The 18,233-nt window shown below is 45.5% G+C and overlaps 1 protein-coding gene across 4 annotated transcripts in view; it reads left to right on the forward strand.

Moving 5' to 3' along the window:
* The window catches only part of FGD4 (FYVE, RhoGEF and PH domain containing 4), a 125,213-nt gene that overhangs the window by 37,285 nt on the left and 69,695 nt on the right, over nucleotides 1-18,233 (forward strand). The window contains exon 1 of one of the 4 annotated variants that reach the window (XM_075428755.1): nucleotides 8,005-8,025. The exons of the other annotated variants lie outside the window; for them this stretch is intronic. The gene's annotated coding sequence lies outside the window, so the exon portion shown is untranslated. Of the gene's footprint in view, nucleotides 1-8,004; nucleotides 8,026-18,233 lie in introns of those variants that run through there. 4 annotated transcript variants of the gene reach the window in all.

Below are 18,233 nucleotides of genomic sequence, written 5' to 3' on the forward strand. Positions count from 1 at the left end.
TCACTCTTGCTTTTTTTATGAATGCAGATGGATTGATAAACATTAATGTCACAGCTTATTCTGCTGTTGGAATGTAAGCCCCTTGGTGTTGGCTCTGCCCATCTTGCAAAACCAGCTCCAGAGCTCTTGCTTCTGGGTAGGTACCACCAATATGAGCTGTCTCATGCCTTGTATGTGCAAGGCCTGGGCTGCGGTATACTCTTCATGGAGGCTGTGCTATCATGCATTCTCCTTAACAACTCTTCTGTGCACTATGGTTTACTATTGACATAAAAATAATTCAGTGTTTACAAAAAAATCCTGCTAACTGTTTCTTTGTGATCAGCGATTTCCAAGAGGATTTTCTTTACTGGAGAAAGGGGTTCTAATCTAGGGCCTTTGGATTGATGGATTTTTTTTTTTAAATTACATTTTACACAATTTACTTTCCATAATACTTTATCAATGTGCCTGACTAATTCTAGATATGCTTTGGTGTTGGCTTAAAAGAAAGAAAACAATGTCCTTTTCTGTAGGTGTTACCAACTTGAAGGCACCACTGATACAGCTCGGCGGCAGAGGTGCTGTCAAGTATTTGGAAACTAAAGTCATTCCAGCTTGTGGAAGAAGTGTTTCAGTGTATTGGGCTGGTGCTGTTCCTGATCTGAAAATAACTATCTTTGGGAGACATAACAGTAGAAGTCTTCAGTTTCTACTTATGTGAGGATTTTATTTTCATAATTTGAAAGTTACTCTGGAGGACTGCCTGTGAAGGAAAGAGAACTTTCAGGCTTGTACACCAAATAGGTCACTAAGATGGCCTAGTGTCAGCTCCGTTCATGTTGCTTTGTTGTCCTTTAGTGATAGTTGCCAAAAACAAACACCCGCAGAAACAGCTGTTGTAATACTGGAAGAATGATTGCTGCAGTGGATGGAGACAGTCCATGTCATTGAACTGGTGAGAAGGGGATAGCTGGTCTTCCTGCTGCGAATCCCACTTTGTGAGCAGTAATGGTTTGGAAGGGAAAGGTTTGTCACTCAAAACATTGACATCGCTCAATCAAATAGTGGCCATAAGAGCAAGAGCACAACAGTCGCTGCCCCTTCTCCTGCGCCCAGCACACGCTCTCAGGCTGCAGGGGCACCCGGTGAGAGAAGAAGAAACTCCTTAGTGGTGTTTCTTGTGACGCTGAGGAAGCGTGTGCTGATGCGAAACCGTGGGGTCTGAAAACACTTGGGAAGTGAGGGGTGTGCGAGTCACCAGGCACGACGTCTCCCTGTGCTTGGTGTCTGCGGGGGTGCTGCTGAGGAAGCATTTTTGCTGTCTGCAGGGTTTATTTCATCGCTTTCCTTCTGCAATGTACCATGGTTTTTTAAGTCAGGAGAACAGGCAGTTGAGGTAAGACTGGAAGAGCATCTCTGTCATACTAAGGGATCTTAAAAGGACCAGCGTGGAAGCCTTAGCCCTTCTGTGCTTATCACAAAAAATGTTGAATTTTGGGGTTCTGAACAAGTAAGAGGACATTTTACAAATATCAGCCCTTACAATTGCTTACAGAATATTTCTTATACTGTTAAAAATTTGAACATCCTGTTTCCCTTGAAGTGAACTTCCTCAATACCAGATGGTACCGAGTTAAAAAAAGTACTTACATATTGTATCGAAGCTGCTTTCTCTTTAGGAACAAAGGTCATGCTATAACAGAGCAGATCAATGGCCCGTTGTGTGGCTTTGTCTCTGGCAGTAACAGTTGGTGCAACTGTCACAAATTACAAGGTTGTTTTAGCAGAACTCTAAGAACAGGCATGAGAAATGGGCAAATTTTCAAAGCCGTGTGTGTGTGAGGTTTGGTGTTGCTTGCTTAGGTGCTGTGGTTGGCCTGCTAAATAAAGCTTGCAAATCTTACGCAGAGAATGGAGATGAACTTCTGCCAGTGTTTTCTCAGATGAATCATATGCCTTATTGTAAACTCCTGTAACTTGTGAGTGAATAGATTTTAAGCAGTCGTCACCAAAAAATGAAATCCAGTTTGAAATACAGACATTTTTATAGCCTGGTTTGAGTCTTCATCAACTTGAGTAGAATACCAAAGTCTTGGTCTGTCAGGTGGCAGTTGGGACTAGAAGAAGCTGAAACACGTGGTGTCAGCGTTGCAAAAGACAGTTCCTTCAGTGGAATCAATTCCGGAGATGGGATGTCAGCATGTTGTTTAATTTTCATTAATGTTGTCCAGCTAAAACCAATTTATTCCTATTGTTATTCAAATACTCCTATTGTTGTTCAAAAACAGTCTAAGCCTTTTGGTGTGTGGAACAGGTTTTCCAATGTCAAAATTACTTATACTGTTCCAGTAAACAACATTTTTTAATACAAAGTTAAAATTAACATCAATCTAGACAATTACTTTGTAGGAGACCTCTTTCATGAAAGAAAAAATAAAAAGATTGAACTTGAATCGCTGTAATTTTGAAGTCAGTCTGTTTGCCAAGAACTGTAATTGCCACATTTTTTTTTTCCAGAAATATGTAAATACATAAAATCTGTTAGGATATTAAAACTCATTTCTGACACATGGTCTTTAAGAGGCAAAACAAGAAATGCTATTGGTGCGTTTCGTAATGCTTAAATGCTGAAAAGTTTTATTGTTAACAGTTGGCAAGTTAAATAGGAAATTGGCTTCCTTCCTGACATTATTTTACCCTTGTTGCTGGTGCATGGTTACGTTCGGTGTCTGTGGTGACTTCAGAAATTTTTGGTGATGTAAAGATTGCTGATTTAGAGGAAGAAAATGGGTTGAAATGAAGGGCATGAATCAGAGTCGTTTATGAGTCCAGGAGGGGAAGTTGGCCGACCTGGGTTTGGTCGCTGTGCCTGTCAGCTGTCCCCACTGTGCCCCTGTGAACTCCGCGAGCCCTCCGCGAAGCCTGGGTGCTCTTCTGCTGCTTCGCTTTCCATGGCGAGGACTCTCATGCAGCTTACAGGTACTCGAGCGCTGCCAGCAGTGATCTGAGAGGCTTCCAGTGTTGATGTGCTACCAGTTGAACAGCGGTGCCTCCTACCAGTGTAAGAAAAACGTCATTGCGCTTGCTGTGAAACAGAACTGGCTTCCCTATGTGGTGAGGATGAGGGAGACTGGGAACTGGGGGGTGAAAATTACTGGGCTTGGTGCCTGGAGCCACCCCCAGAAAAAGATGGGTGTTTTTGTGATGGTGGGTTCCAGCACGGGGTTTTTTCAGTCTGTTACAGGAAGGAGCGCTGCCCTGCAGGACCAGCTACAAGATCAAAGGTGCCGTTAAGGGAGAAAGGAAACCATTTTCCCTTCCTCAAAAGAAGAATTCAGCAGACCTAAGTTAGCATGTGGGAACTTGAAGTCCAAATTTGGCTCAGCTTTAAGTACAATTACCCACGGTTTTTTGACGCCCCGTTAGTCATAAGCCCTGCATGGGTTTGCGAGTGAGGGAGAGAAAGTTTGGGTGCGTCGGCAGAGTCGGGCCATGGACTGCTGTGCTGAGTGCTTCTGTACATCCAGTGTTTCAAACCTGAAGTATTTTGAGACATAGTCCTGTGCAACTCACCGATATTTAAAGCCTTAATATGTTCTTCCAAAGTGCTCTCTGTTTTCCAAACACGATCGTTATCGGTTGGTCTCATAGAGCCACTTCCCTTTCCCCTCCAGACAGCGTCGGTGGGAACGTGGCCGAGCTGGTGCACGCCGTCGGTGTAGGTGTGTAGCTGTGCCGGATCTGGCCCGGTGAGAGCAGTGGTTTCAGGTGCAGCTTTGATGCAAGAAAAAGGCTTTTCCAGGCATTCCCGCCCGCCCCGGCAGCCTGGCTGTGCAGCGCGTGGCTTTGCCAGCTGCTGAGTCAGCGCTGGTCGGGGCGGATAAGCCTGGCAGAAGCCCTAAGACCAAAAGCAAGGGTCTGTGCAGCTCCGGCTGAGTAAAACCCCAGGTGGGGAGGTTGTAGTGTTGTTGGGGGGAGCGATTTCAAGGTCTGGGAGACAGACAGAGATCTGGCAGCAAACATTCCCGTCGTGCTGAAATGAAACCCACTCAGGGGAAAGAAGCCTGCCTTCAGAAAATTGTTTTGTCAGGGGGAAAACCAGTCCTCGGCTAATTTCTCTGAACCCTCTGTTTCAGCAGCAAATGAAAACTCCCGCCAGCTTCACCCCTCCGTCTCGGCGTGCGCTTTGCCCCCCTCTCCAGCGCCCAGGTTAGACCCGGCTGGGGTGCTGTGCCAGCTTGGGAGGGCAAGGCACCTGCGAGGCATGCCCAGTGAGCGCCGGGAGCTGGCTCGCCCGGCTTCGCCAAGGCTTTGCACGGCTGGAGCACAAAGAGCGCTTGTTGCCCAGTCCCCGGGAGTCTCCCAGTGCTACCACTAGCCGGGGAGGACTGGTTACCATGGAGGCTGCCATCTGTTCGCTCCCCGCTGGAATGTGATTATCCTTGCTGGGTTGGGAACCAGCAAAAGCAGGGGAGCGTGTGCTGCCGGCAATTATCTGCAATGGAGTGCGTTAATGGAAGGCTGGAATTAGCTAGCTGGAGGAGCACATGAAAGGATTTTACTGAAGCTGTTAATGATTTCTAGCCAAGAGGAGGAAGCTTTTTGCAAGGTCAGTACTAAATTCATTATGGATGCAGGTAATTTTTAATTGGCGCAGTGGATTTATGATTTAAGGGTGGCAGTACCACGGTAATAATGCGTATTGTTAAGGGGCTGGGGGGGGGGAAGCGTATTTTGGAGATCTTTGTTTGCCTGCTTCGGTTCAAGCAGTTTAATTTGGGATCGTTAAAGTAGTAAGTCAGAACAATAACTGGCCAAGCTGACACAAATGGAGCAATTCATATCTCTTGTCTTTATGAAATGCTGTTGGCTGCCAAATCCTTTTGATTTACATGCCCTTTCAGGCCGATTCCTTTTTGTCGGAGTGATTTTCTTTTCTTGGATGCAATACGTGTTTGGTTTCCGCACTGGCGTGAAGAGCGAGACGAGGGGAAAGTGCTGAAGCGGAGCTGGCGATACAATGGATGTTTGGGGTGTTTTATGCAGTTTGCTCAGAGGAAGCGGCGTAGGGAGGCAGAATGCGGGAGCAGGTTTTCCACTCTTCATGCCCACCCTCTACCCCTCTTTCCAGCCGACCAAACGTTGCGGATTCTTTCTCTTGTAGAGCTTAATTGTGCAGAGACTTCACACAAGTTTTGAGGATACTCTGCAGATATTGTGACTGTTTTCATGGCAGGGTTTCATTGAGAGGGAAAATAAATTAGAAATACATGCTTGCGAGGCTTTTGTGTCCTATAAAAAATTTTTTTTTGTTCTGCCGTAGGAGCTAGGAGTATTAAGTTTTTTTTCATAACAAATGCATGCTGAACATTTGTGGGCAGCTCAAATTACTGACTTAAATGAAGGGCACTAAAATTCACTTCTTAAAGCGCTGCTATACCCCAAATCGACGAAATGTTGCTTCAGCAGGTATTTTTAGTCACGTGTGGGCTCTCCCTTTTCAAATAAAGCTCTTAGGCTGTATCCCCCTTGCCAGGACTGCCATTTTTATTTGGTAAGGAGGAAAACACTACTAGAGGCTTTTAATTAAAACTGTGTCAGTGCTAATTCCACTGATCTGCCCTCTGCTTTTGTACATTCAAAAATGTTACTGCATTGGAGTCTGGGGGGGAAGTTACCAGTGAGGTTAATAAGTCACGATTGCAACATGTTTGACTAGGATAAATTTTTAACCTACGAGACGCTTTCCAAGTCTTGGTGCCTAACAAAAGTGTGTGTGGGAGAGGTGGAGGGCGTTTTTATTTCTTGGAGTGCTTTAACTGTTTATGGTATATGAGCTTTTCTTGTGCTTGTGGGAGCCTGGTATCTCTGCCTGAAATCCTTTCAGATGTCAAGTCACACTCGCACGTTGGTGGAACTGCACTGTTAATGGAAGCTGTATCATCTTGTAATTAACAAGACTTTTTTTTTTTTTTAACCCCTTCCTTCAGAATTGAAGCATTGTATTGACATTGAAGTGGGTGATGTATGCAAAACTTGCTTTTAATGGGTTGCAGTGGACTTGTTCGCACGTGCAATGTGCAGGTCGGTAATTGGGCTGTTACAGAGAGCACAGGAGGCAGATTGGCTTTTGTGCTTGAAAAGAGATTAGACTTTCACCCTTCAGATGCTACGCTGAACCTAGCTGGAGCGAAGGGCAGCCACCCCAAGGTTGTTCTGTAGCTGGTGGGGTGTGTTTCTGCTCTCCGATCTGTTCCCAGTAAGGTGGCTGTTGCCTGCAGGGTTTGCTGTCGCTGTGGATGTGAATTACCGTCTCATTGGCAAGTCTTCACAGGCAGCAGCAATCCTACCAACATGCAGGTAATGGCTTGTGTACCCCTTCTGGAGGTGACTGCTCCTGGTTGCTTGCTGGTGGTGTGCCGAGAAGCTTGCTTTTCCGCTGTGTTTGCTAACCCTGTTTCGAGGATAAATCGGGGACTTTACAGTTGGCATTCTCCAGCTCGTATTATATTCTCTGACGAGCACTGTGTTAATGTCCACATAGTCTTGAGCAAGCAATTTTTTTTTGTTTCCTTCTTGAATGGCCTACATGTGGCTGTTGAATACTTTTTTTGCTTATTAAATTTTACTTTAGGTCACTAGGTCAGTGTTGATTTGCGGGTGCAGGATTTAAAGGCTAGATGCTCTTTAATCCATCTGAGCATCTGCCCTTTCATAGTAGACATCGCATTTCCATGTAGCAGAGGAACTGTTAAATGTCTGTTTGAAATGAATGACTTTTTTTTTTAGATTTTTTTTTAATCTTTGGTAGATTATTAGAAGCAGCTCTGATGTTTATGCTTAATGCAGACAAATGAGGGTCAATGTAATCTGCTACATGATCTCTTGAAGGAGATTTATTCTAAAACACAGGCTTTGGGGGCAGCAGAGGTGATGGGTAATACTGAGTAGTGGTTTTGTGGTTTTTTTTTTAAGAGGGTAAGCTCAATTTTGGTACACCATCTCACAAAAAAAGGCACTTTGAATGAACTCTCAGCTAAATAGTATCTAGGAATACAACCTAATATACGGTGGGCTCATTGTAACCTTGTTTATAGTGTCTATACAGACTAAGCTTTCTGGAGACTTGTCATTAAATGGTAATACAACCTAATATACAGTGGGCTCATCGTAACCTTGTTTATAATGTCTATACAGACTAAGCTTTCTGGAGACTTGTCATTAAATGGTAAAATCCCGAGTCAATATATAGGGAGCTGGCTGGCGTATAAATGATCACAATTGTTTTCTTCAAACAGACAAGTCTTTCTGCTTTTTCGCTTGACACATGACTGTGGAATGCTGTTTGACATGACTTGGATTTATTTATACATTGTGTTTGGGCTGCTGCTTGGCAGAGCTTTTAAACATGCTTTTTTTCTGCCATTTACTAGTGTATTCTGAAGATTAAAACAAACAAGAAAGCCCAGGGTCTGTACCCTCTCCTTACAGCAGCATGGCCATTTCAAGGTTAAAGCCTGCAGCTCCCTCTGAAGAGCCAACTGTTTTGGAAAGCCCTTTTGTCTGTTTACAAACTGTTCTCGCTGCAGCTCCCAGGAAATAAGGGAGTCCTTGGGATGCTGGATGTGGGAGGACAAACCTGCTGACAAAGGCACGGCTGCTGGCGGTCTGTTCGCCGGGCCTGAGCCACGTAACACTGCTTGAGCCCTTTATGCTTTGTGTGGGTGGGGACAAAATGCAGGCATTAACACTTTTTTTGCACGAGGCTAGAAATTGCCGTACCGGGTCTTAGAAAACATCACATTTGTTAAATTTGTTCGAAGGCAGATCACCGTAGCAGTCAGCCTATGAGTAACTAAATGTGAGAGACGGGCAGATTAGTGACACATCTGTGAATTGTGGCAAGTTTTTTTTTTAGCCTTTTCCAGAGGGGCTTGCGTTTAGTACAGAGGTACTTTTGTCCTTCCTTGTTGAGGTGTCTAGCTGAAGATCCTGAAGAGTCAGAGCTGTTCTGCAAATGGTTTCAGAAAGCATCCCTCCCAGGTAATCCTTGTTCACAGCTGGGAGAAGAGCAGGGTGGGGATAAATGATTGCATGCCAACAACAGAATATCTTGAAGTGGAATTATTTCTGAGGGTGTTTTCGGTTCATCCAGTTGCTTGTACTATATGCAATAATTAGCTGTTCAGTTTAAGTATTAAAATGCTACTTGGACTGATAGAGACGTGGGAATTGTTTACTTTTTGATGAATATCTGAGCAAAGTGAGTACTTGAGTATGTTTGGGAATATGGAGCTCGGGACTGGAAGGAGCCGTTTGGTCACAGAGGGGTTTTTGTGTGGATTTTCCCCCGCTCCGCTCAGTCGCAGGCAGCCACAGAACTTACCTCTCGGTTAGATATTCAGTAGACTTTTATTCTGGCACACTGAGAATCACAGGCTGTTACTGGCTATGGGAATCAAACTTTCAACAACACTTCAAACTGTAGTAAATGAGCAAAAGCCAATGTTACGCTATGCTTCAGAAACGGAGCGAGAAAGATTGAAGTCGTTACCAATGTCATGAGATTCCTGTAGCAGAAAACTTCAGCAGAGCTGGAGTCTGCTGGCAGCGTGGTGCTTGCCTGGGCTCAGCAGCCGTGGCCATTCTGCAGTGCTTCGGAGGAAAGCGTACCCAAAGCGGCCGAATTTTGAATCGGAGGAAAGGGTAGTCTTCTGGTCCCGGCAGCTGGCTAGCAGAATTCCTCTTCCAAGCAGACGTGCTTTTCCAGCTGCTGATCTTTGGAGGATCCTTCATTGCAGGTTTATGTTTGTTGTTGACTGTCTATAGAGATCTGCTGGCTTGCGTGTCCTTTGGACTGTGCTTTGGTGCTGTGGTTTTCCCACAGGAGTACTTCATGGAGATTGTGTAGGTGCAGCTAACCCTGGTGTTAAACGTTGTTGCAACTTGTCTGTTCCGCTTATACTTGTAGTAACAGTTATTGGAAAACAAAAACCTGTGTAATCCATGTTCAGCTGCCCATCTGAGTAGTGTTGTGGTTGTAGTTCTGAGTAGCTGGTTTAGATTTGATAGCTAAGATTGAATCAAACTATCATGCAGGTTGAAACAAAGTGCCGTGCATACCTTTTTAGCAAAAGCTCATTAGATGGGGCTGGAGGCTGGAGCAGACCTGAATTCCAAGCCTCTTCTACAGTTCAGGGTTTTGTTTTGCGAGCATTGACTAGTGCCGTGGGTGGTGTGGGGTATTCCCTGGAGTGGTGTTGAACGTAGCTGCTGTTGGAGTAGTAGCTGAAAAATTAGCTCAAGAGCTTGGAAAGAAGAAGTTGACTCTGTAATGAGTTATTTCTGCAGGGCACGACCGGAACTTCTCACTTGGAATTTTCCTTCCTAGTATCAACTCCTCAGTCCCAGCATCTCTTGTGTGCTCCTACAGTCCTGTCCCATTTCCTACACAAGTTAATGTTTTTTGGTTCCTCTGCCCTTTCTTAAGGAGGTCAGTGATGGTCGGAAGGATGAGTGAAAACATGAAGTGTCTTTGCTGTAATTCAGAATAGTTGGATGGCTTCCCATACCATGCTTTCAGCAGTTACATTGAAACTGAGGTCTATGACCTAGAATAAGTAATTTGATGCTATTTTTACTTGCATTCAACATGGCTGAGTATTATAAACCTGTTGTTAAGCTCACTAAAATATCAAAAGGGTTCGTAGGTTATAGAAGATTACCTGTTGCCTTTATTTAAAGATACTGTGCCACTCTACAGCTGTAATAGTTCTCTGGCAGCTCCATCTGCCAAGGCGGTTTCCATGACTAATTCTGATGTCTGTTCTCTTCGGTAGCTCTGGTTCACGCCATTGCCTGGAGCCTTGTGTCGCTGTTATGACTTGTCCACCCACTGTAATGCAGCTGGCAAGGGTTCTTGTCCCTTGGCTTGTCAAGATTTCTGTGTGTAAGTCAGTTGTAACTGTGGTAGCTGCTGCAAACAAACTCTTAGCAATAGTTGCTATAAGCCGAAATAAAATGGAAGACTTAGTGGTGGAATTAGAGGTTTACGTAAGAATCAAAGCACAAAAGTTCAACTCTAATGTGATGAGATATTCAGTTAGCAGTGTGAGCACTGTTTGCCCTTAGTGAGGTCGGCGGTGCTGCACCCCTCTGTTGTCCCCTAGCATCCTCTGGTTTTGGGTAAATGCTCTTTTTAAAAACTGAGTGTAGAACACTGTAGTTAAAGCACCTTGCCCACTGATTTTTCCCCATTTCACCACTTGTTCTGCAAGTTGTGGCCTGGTTTGTGCCAGAACGGGATAATTACTGCTTGTATTTTAGTATTTTGTTTGTATGTGTGTTTATATGTTTATAAAGCTGCTTTTATTGTTTGTGAAATATAGTCTTTCTAAACAATTGACTTACATTTTCCCGACTTGTCTTATTGCTGTCGGTACTTGTCTTATCACTGATGTTCCTCTGGTTTGACTGAGAATATTCCAAAATTTTTCTACTGTTGAAAAATTCTGAGAACTGTAGAATGCTTTCTTGCTTGCTGCTTAACACAGGAGTAAAACTTCAGCTGGTACCTGAGGATTTTATTGTGTGTGTGTGTATGTGTCTGCTAGGGGACGCCTTCAGCTTCTGTGAATGATCCACGAGGCTCCCAGAAGTGTGATGTTCCTGCAGTCGGATATCGGACATTTTCTGTGCAAAACAGTGCACAGGACACGGTCATGAAGAGAGGGAAAAGCTGCTCAATCCAGCAGGATCTGCTTACAGCTCTGACACTGTAGTCCGTCTGTCGTGTTTTGATGGATTAAGATCTTTCTTTATAGATCACTGAACCTGCTTTAATCCAGTTTATCTCAAAATCGGGTGGCGTTTTAGAATCTCTTTTTGTGGGAAGGATGACAATGAAACTTGACTCTGTGTGTTTCTTAGCTGGCACCTTCTCCGATTCTAGGGTTTGAGAGTTCTTAGACAGCAGTGAAAGAACTGGGGAAAAGCTTATTGATTGCTTTTGTGTTAAAATAAATGATGAAAAGTGATTACCGTCTGTATGATGAGGTCTGGGCTGTGGATAGCAATAATTTACAGGAAATTCTAGTTTGATTAGTGCTGGTGTGGTGTGCATGAAGGCTGTGTTTAACTGTGAGTGCAGCTTCGCTGTGTAAAAAAGTCACAGCTGTCTCTGGTCTTGCACTCTTGCTGCACCAAAAGCTGCAATATACTTGCAATTCTGCTATTTGTCACCACTGTCTGCACTGTTACCTTCCTTTTTTGAAAGAATTTCATTTGAGGAATTCCCTGTGATATTTTTTTCTCTGAATGCCTCAGATACACAAGGCTAGATGGACTGGAAAAAAGCAGTGCTATGTATTAATGGCAGGGGAGAAAAAGCTCTGTAAAGATCCCAATTTGCTGACTGTTCTGTAAGTACTAGATTAAATTACCCCTAACTGGACTAAGTTGGCAGACTAAAGCTGTGTATATATTTGAGGCAGAAGCAAATAGTCATGAGCAGATAGTGGAATTTTTTGTCCTGAGACCTGATCTGCTGAGAGATGTCCCAGCCCACGGTGGGGGGGATGGACCAGGTAATCTTTAAAGGTCCCTTCCCACCCAAATCATTCTGTGGTTCTGTGATTTTTAGGAAGCGATGTGGTCTGGAGAAAGGTAACCTGATGCTTTCTATAATGTGATGGGGAGGAGGCAGAAAGGTGGAAGGGGAAGGGCAAATGTGTTGTGCCGTCAAGTTTCTCTTCCCCAGAGAGCATGGAGTCAGTTAATGTAGAGCAGATAGTCAATGCTTGTGCTGTCACATATTCTGTGCAAGAAATATAAGTGGGATTCAGGAAAAGAGTAAACAAGTTCATGGTGCATGTGTCTTCCATGGTAAAATACGGTTGCACAAATGCATCTGCCGATGCGGGTGATCCCTGAACAACTGATGCTGGAAGCGGTGGGGATTGAAGGAAAGGTTGTTGTGTGTTTGCTGCCTTCTACTGTAGGTTACCCAAACATTTGCTACTGCTTCTTTTCAGGCACAGAATATTTGACTCAATGATTTTTTGGTTGTTTTTTTTAACCAGAGTTCATGTGCTCTTATCTAATCCAGAAATGTACTGATGTGTTCATCAAGGTCCTGCGCAGCCTGCTCTGGGTGACCCTGCGTCGGCAGGGGGGTTGGACTGGGTGACCCACAGAGGTCCCTGCCAACCCCAACCATGCTGTCATTCTGTGTTTCCACTCTGATCTTTATTGTGAGTCTTCCATGCCGTTTTTTATTAACTGAAACCAAGAATAATTTGTACTGTATTTTTAGTGTCTATCACTGGCCAAACTTGTTTTGTATATGGAAGCAAAATCAGAATCACTGCATTCTGACCTGCTGCACTTATGAGTCTTTGCACCGTGGTGCAAAGGTGGCAGAACGCTATTAGGGCAGGTCACAGGCTTTTTCCTCTTCCCTTTCCCCACCCCCTTCCATAAAGAAGGGTCTGTGTTTCTGTGGTAACAGCTACAGCATGGTCCCCAACTGGTGAGGCCCCAGAGCTGCTCTCCTGGCCCAGCACCACCGGGCTTTCCTGGTCGGACCGTGTGTGCTGGCTGGCAGGGGAGCGCAGCGGCAAGCAGGAACCTCACCAGCAGAGGTAAAGCTGTCGCTGGGGAAGAGGCGGCAGCGGCGGCAGAGGCAGGAGGCCTGAAGAAGCCTCCTGCTCAAGGGGGAAGGCATGGGAAGGAGACAGCAAAGAAGACAGCAGGAGAAAAGGCAGAGCTGCAGGGCCAGAGAGTCTGCTCTTTGTGTTTATTTGCTAGCTGTGTATGAGTGTAGTAGAATGGATAATGCTATAAATAGTAATTTCCTCTTGCCTAAATCATAACGCAAAGTTTTCTCTCAATTTTGTAATACACGCACATATATATATACACAAAAAGGAGGTATAAGAAATAGTGAACTGCTAAGCCATTTTTTTTAAACAGGAGAACTGGCAAATCAAAGCCAGTTGATAAAGGCAATGCCTTTGACCACTTTCCACATCTAAAACCAAAAATACTTTAGCAATTGCTGATCCTTCTTCGGTAGAGAAGATTAACTGAAAAATGAACCAAAGACTCCTGGATATTTTTTTTTTTTTTTTTAAGTATGGGCAATACTTAGAACCACAGAAAAATAGCGTTATGTGGTTAGTGTAAAACAGCATTATGTGGTTAGTGTAAAACATAGTTGCTGTAACAAAAGCATTCCTTTTGTAAATGCTGATGTCAGTGACATGGTACTCAATGATCTTTAGTATAGTTCTTTGATTTTGTAGAACTACAACCCTTTAATTATTTGTTTGGAGAGTTTTGTAGTTGCTTGTATTGCATTTATGCTAACTTTTAGACACCAAGATGTTACAATGACAAATGCTGTAGGACAAAAAGGCAGGCGTTTCCCCCAAGACATTTTATTGCGTGTCCTTTGGGTTTCTGTGCTGCCACAGGCTTTCCCTTTGGGCACACGATCCAGCTGAGCTGGAAGAAAAGAAACGAAAGGTGGAAAAATACTGCTATTTACTTTCTCATTATAGCATGGTAGTTGTTCATCGCACCTGCCTTGAGATTGCTTGTCTCAAATCTCCTCGCCTGTGAACCAGCAGAGCTAGGGGAGGGAGCGATGGAAGAGTTGTTCCTTTCAGAACTGGGAGGGAAAGTGTCCTTTCAACAAAGTTGTTTCTGTTTGGGCTGCAGATCCAGAGTCTCCCATAGCATTTCTCACCTTGTTGGGGGCTAGTTACCCATCTTTTTAAGGTGCTGTTGTTCATTTTCCTTGTTGCAGCAGTCCTGAATACTCGTTTGTCAACTCCCTTCCTGCCCAGCCCATTTCTGTGTGGACTTTTCCTCCTCCCTTCATTTTCTGGTGGTTACTTCTTTCTGTAGGTCATTTGCTTAATCTAGAATTGTTTTGCCCACCTTTTTGTTCATTACACACCTGTAAATCTTGAGTTGTCATATGGCCCTTTCTTCCTTTCTCACATGTCTGTGTGGCAGAGCTTGAAGGATGAAGCTTAACAAGACAGAAAATAACTGGTTCTGCTTCCTGGAGGGATTTTCTTCTTCTCTCCCACTTTCTCCTTCTGTTGACACTGATGCTCATCTGACCCATGGGCCACCTCAGCCTGCAAAGTTAACAGAAGAATCCAAAAGAAAATGAGTACGTTTCTGGCAGACCAGTGAGCTCAACGGGCTTGCTGCGGTGCCAGACAAGACCACTGCCAGGAGGGGAAGAGCGGGACGTTCCTTAGCCAGCAGCCAGCCACCAGACTGGCGTCGGGGAGCTCGTGGACTGCAAACGGACTCTCTCGCCTTGTCTCTCCTGAGGATACTGGGCAACCACACATGAAGGTCATCCTTCGTGTACCCACTCAAGTGTCCTTGACAATGTCTCACAGCTACTGCGTTCAGCCATCACTAACCTCTGCAGTCCTCGGGCTGACCCCGCTGCTGTCCCTGGCTGAGGTGTCAGAGCAGAGTTAACGTGTCAGCCTGGCACTGGGAAGGGCCGTCCTGTTCCTGCCCTCCGTGCAGAGCCACGCCGCACTGTGGTCCCCACCACACACCTCCTGGAGCTTGTCACGTTGTACCAAATGCTGATGCAACTTTCTCACCTGGAGCAAACCAGTTTGCTTTGCCTGCTGGGTAGCGTTGGCTTATCATGGGCTGGACATTTTTGTAGGGAGGAAGGTGATATAGCTGCAGGGGGGAGTGAAGGGAATGAGATGTGTTCATCTTGGTAGTAGCAACACTAAACTGAAATGCAGCTCCAAGATTAACCACATCCTTTTGGGCTTCATCTCCTTTTCCTTGGCAGAGGGGGGAAGCTCCTGAGCATTCCTGTAGTGGTTTCCCTTGTTTGTAGCTCTTGGTAGCTGGCTGCTTGACTTTTTAAGCCGTTTACTCTGGTGCCATGTTTAGGCTCTGCAGTTTTACTCTCCACCCATGGTGATCAGAGGCAGGAAGCCCCCACCATGTCCCCCGTTACAATCAAAAGAAAACACAAAGCACCATGGTAGGCCTTGCTAGAGCTGCTGCACGGTGCTCAGAAAGAAAGTAGAGGACAGTCATCACATCAGTGCAGCCAGAAGACGCAGGGAGGAAGGGCAGGTGGTCGCCTCCTGTTTAGCTTGCCTGGGGCACTGCAGCTTGCTCCCAGATTCTGATCCAGATGAGTGTGCATTTGGGCAAACTGCTGTTCCAGAGGTGTCCTTTGTTTGTTCTGAGTGCCCGCACCCCAAGTGAATGGTCAGACTGGTTTTTTTGCCTCGTTACAGAAGTATCTGTTCAAAACTGCAGTATTTAGTTTAGCAAGTTGTGTGCTTTCTAATTGAATATTTTTTTAAAGTATGGTTTATAGCCATGCAATCTTCAGCATAAAATCACTTGTTAGTGATTTTAGACTATCCCAGGAATCATGAGAAGGGCAGCATGTGAAAGGTCTGACAGAAGTCGGGGTCACTTTGGGACAAGGGTGTGTAGCATCTCGGTAGCTAGCCCCACTGCCCTAAGAGTAGCTGGGAGCCACGTTGAACCCGTCTGCAGACTACTGCCAGACTTCTGAGATGGGCATCTCAGAAACTATTTTGGGATAAGGACAAAGCATGCTTTCATTTTTTGCCCAGGACCAAACTGCTGTGCTTTTGAATCACAGAATCACAGAATGGTGGGGGTTGGAAGGGACCTCTATGGGTCACCCAGTCCAACCCTCCTGCTGAAGCAGGGTCACCCAGAGCAGGCTGCACAGGACCTTGTCCAGGCGGGGCTTGAATATCTCCAGAGAAGGAGACTCCACAGCCTCCCTGGGCAGCCTGGGCCAGGGCTCCGTCACCCTCAGAGGGAAGAAGTTCTTCCTCATGTTCAGCTGGAGCTTCCTCTGCTTCAATTTGTGCCCATTGCCCCTTGTCCTGTCACTGGGCACCACTGGAAAGAGTCTGGCCCTGTCCTCCTGACACCCACCCTGCAGATATTTGTAAGTATATGTTAGGTCTCCTCTCAGCCTTCTCTTCTCCAGGCTGAACAAGCCCAGCTCCCTCAGCCTTTCCTCGTAGGAGAGATGTTCCAGTCCCCTCACCATCCTCGTAGCCCTAACGTACTGGGTTGTAAAAGAGAAGGGAGAGGGGTAGATAAGAGTGTGAGTCAACCCCACGTACTTTATGGGAGCCCTGTGAAAGGTGCCTTTTTAATTGTTGCGGCTTTACATCTCTCTTGGACTCGTTGAGATGTCTAGAGATGTCTAAAGATCTCTCACAGGACAAAAAAAAGTTGGGGGGTACTTTCAGTGCAGAGCATTGATACATTGAAATTCAGAAGTGCTCATGCTACGTTCCATGCTAGAGTGGCACGTGGGTGGCTGACCCTTTGAATGGGACAAAAATCGCTCTTTCTCCATGGCTGGCTTGCAGAAACTTTGTGTGGTGCCCTGATGCAGCATCCTCAGCAAAGCTCTTCCAACACTTTGTGCCTGAAGTGAGTCCGGGGCACCGAGGAGCCGGCTGAAGGCGGCCGTACCGAACGCGGGGCGGTGATTCACCGTCACCTGAGCTGATCTGCTTTCGGGCGTGTGTGTCGGTATGGCATGCTGCCCGTGTAGCTCTGCAGCACTTAGTTCAGCTCTCCAGGTTTCCCAACAGTACTCGTCCCCATGTGACGTCCTTCTCAGCTCCAGCTTCGTTACATTAAGAATATTCAAATGAGTCAGGTACATAATTTGAGTCCCCTTATCTGCAAAATAGGGAAAATACTGAGAGAAAGCTTGTGATGTTTAGTTTGAAAAGTGCGTGGTGGTGGAGAACAAAGTAAGTGCCATATACTTAGTGCAGGACATTTATAAAAGCTTCTAATTACTGGAGTGATGAAGACATATGATAAGCTAATAATTTTGATTGAAGGTAACTTAGTTTCATAGAACTTGACTAGTCTGGTATGCAAGTCTCTGGACTAAGAACATGCTGGTTTTAGTTTGAATAGCTATCTTCTTTGCACTGAATGACAGCAGCTGCTCAGCTTGGTAGTATGATCTTAATTACCCACTAATGAGAACGTTTTATTTAACTAGTTGTTCTCCATTCTCTGTGTTTTAGAGAAATTTCATAGAACTAACTTTATTTTTTAATTAATTTTTCTTTGAAGTTCGCAGGCATGTTCTAGTGACAGGTAAGACATAGCTGCACCTCTTAGCGATGAATTTTCAACTGGTCCTTGCCAATATAGCTTCACTGTGCTGTTTGTACTTCGCACGTTTCTGCTCTTGGAGTAAGGAAAGTTGGGTATAAAACTCAGGTGAAACCAGGGGAACAGATTAATGAGATGTCCCCATTGCATCAGTTTTAATCTCTCCCCAATCCCCTTATCTGCTAGCTAATCAAATAGAGATAAAACCATTAATCTTTTACCTTTTCAAAAAAAGGAGGAGTTAAGCATGTGTTTTGATGAAGAGTTAGAATGTACCCTCAGCAAGTTTGCTGACGACACCAAACTGGGAGGTGTGGTAGATACACCAGAAGGCTGTGCTGCCATTCAGCGTGACCTGGATAGGCTGGAAAGCTGGGCAGAGAGGAACCTGATGAGGTTCAATAAAGGCAAATGCAGGGTCCTGCACCTGGGGAGGAACAACCTCATGCACCAGTACAGGCTTGGGGTGGACCTACTGGAGAGCAGCTCTGCGGAGAGGGACCTGGGTGTCCTGGTGGACGACAGGTTAACCATGAGCCAGCAGTGTGCCCTGGCTGCCAAGAAGGGCAATGGGATCCTGGGGTGCATCAAGAAGAGTGTGGCCAGCAGGACGAGGGAGGTTCTCCTTCCCCTCTACACTGCCCTGGTGAGGCCTCATCTGGAGTACTGTGTCCAGTTCTGGGCTCCCCAGTTCAAGAAAGATGAAGAGCTACTGGAGAGAGTCCAGCGGAGGGCTACGAGGATGATGAGGGGACTGGAGCATCTCTCCTGCGAGGAGAGGCTGAGGGAACTGGGCTTGTTCAGCCTGAAGAAGAGAAGGCTGAGAGGGGACCTTATAAATGCCTACAAATATCTGAAGGGTGGGTGTCAGGAGGATGGGGCCAAGCTCTTTTCAGTGGTGCCCAGTGACAGGACAAGGGGCAATGGGCACAAACTGAGGCACAGGAAGTTCCGTCTGAACAGGAGGAAGAACTTCTTCCCTCTGAGGGTGACGGAGCACTGGAACAGGCTGCCCAGGGAGGCTGTGGAGTCTCCTTCTCTGGAGATATTCA

Source organism: Opisthocomus hoazin, chromosome 8 (genome assembly GCF_030867145.1).
Source record: "Opisthocomus hoazin isolate bOpiHoa1 chromosome 8, bOpiHoa1.hap1, whole genome shotgun sequence".
Lineage (NCBI taxonomy): Eukaryota > Metazoa > Chordata > Aves > Opisthocomiformes > Opisthocomidae > Opisthocomus > Opisthocomus hoazin.